The sequence below is a fragment of the Juglans regia genome, chromosome 10 (genome assembly GCF_001411555.2).
Source record: "Juglans regia cultivar Chandler chromosome 10, Walnut 2.0, whole genome shotgun sequence".
NCBI classification, from domain to species: domain Eukaryota; kingdom Viridiplantae; phylum Streptophyta; class Magnoliopsida; order Fagales; family Juglandaceae; genus Juglans; species Juglans regia.
In genome coordinates this window covers 33,013,518-33,015,167 of record NC_049910.1, presented here as the reverse complement: position 1 = coordinate 33,015,167, position 1,650 = coordinate 33,013,518, and positions in this window count along the sequence as shown.

Here is a 1,650-nt window from a genome sequence, read left to right as displayed (position 1 = left end):
ATCTGACTTTAAGGGAGCACCTGCGACTTATTGCCGTCTAGGCCTCTCTTTTCCGGTTCTCAACAGGTAGAGTGCTATTATGATCACGTCTAAGAGTGGAAGCCACCTCTGACTGGTAGCCACTTCCTAGAAGAAATTATATATCTCGGACTGGACTGGGAGAGAGCCATGGTTGTCCAGCTGCCAAGCTCTTGCGACTGTAAGAATTACTACTATTCCCAAAGCGAAACAAAAAACACAAAGATTGAAAGAAAAAGGACTCCTACTGCAATGGATTTTCACTTTAGCCCAGTTTGGGTGCACAGGTAAATTATCTATGGGGAATGAGTTTTCCAATTACAGTAAAAATATTTTTCCTCAACTCTTCCCAAACATTAAACTTCTCATCTTAATATATTTCATCTATTCATTAACCTATATTACTTTAATACAAATAAAAATTAATCTAAATAATAAATATTATTTAAATATTACACAAATTCATTATTATAGATATTTTAAGTGAGACCAACATTTACACAAAACCTATAAAAATTTCATTTCTCTTCTATAGGGCTGAATAAGTTTCAGTCCGAATCGGGAAAACTAACTGAACCGGACCGGAAAGAAAATTCCCTTGGTCGGTTTCGGTCCTCTATTTGTGAGGAATTTGATTTTCAATCCGGTTTCGGGGTATGGATTTTTTAGACTGGACCGGACCAAAATTGACCGAATTATTTATATATATATATATTAAAATAATATATTAAACCAACCGGTTCTCTAAGAGCACTCTCATTGGATTAGTCAAAGTTAAAGGACAGTTTTAATGAATGTAAGAGAAATTTAACTTTCGACTATTTCATTCACATAAATCTCCACATTGGAATAACTATTTTTTCATTATATAATAATAAAATAATATAAGATGAATTTGGTTTTGATTATTCACATTAAATCTCCACATTAGATTATACATTTATTCATTATATAGTAATGAATAACTAATAATTTAAAAAATATTTAATTTTTTTAATTATTAATTTATTTAATTTTATCATATTTTACTATTCTACTTATTATATGTTAATTAATAATCATGTTCTTATTAAATTAATATATCACTAAGTCAAATTAATATATTAATTGTGATAAAAATATGTGATAGAAAGAAAGGGAGAGAGAAATAATTAATAAAATATGTATTTGATGTATGTACAGTAACTTTCAAATTTAAAAAAACTTTTCAAAGTCACTGTAATTAAATTCTAAATATTTTGAATTTAACTAATCCAATGTGAGCATATTTTACTCTTTAATAACTAAATGCTTATTAAATTTTTTAGTTAAATCCAATGAGAGTGTTATAAGTCATTGCATTAGACCTTCCGATCACATGAACACCCAAACGCGTATGATCATTGAAGCGCACAACATATATAAATTCAGTAGTCAACGCATGTAAAGTCCAAGGCCACGCACTCAACGCTCTTTCCAGACATTTTTGGTCCTGAAAGTTAGGCTGTATCGCCTAAACTTCAGGCTTTTTTATTCCTTTCATTGCAGCGTTTTTTGCAACTTGACCTTGCCTATAAAGATCTGGGAGCTCTTGGCTTTTCTTCCACATCTTCCATTGCATCTTATTCTTCTCAGTAATGCATCGATCATCAA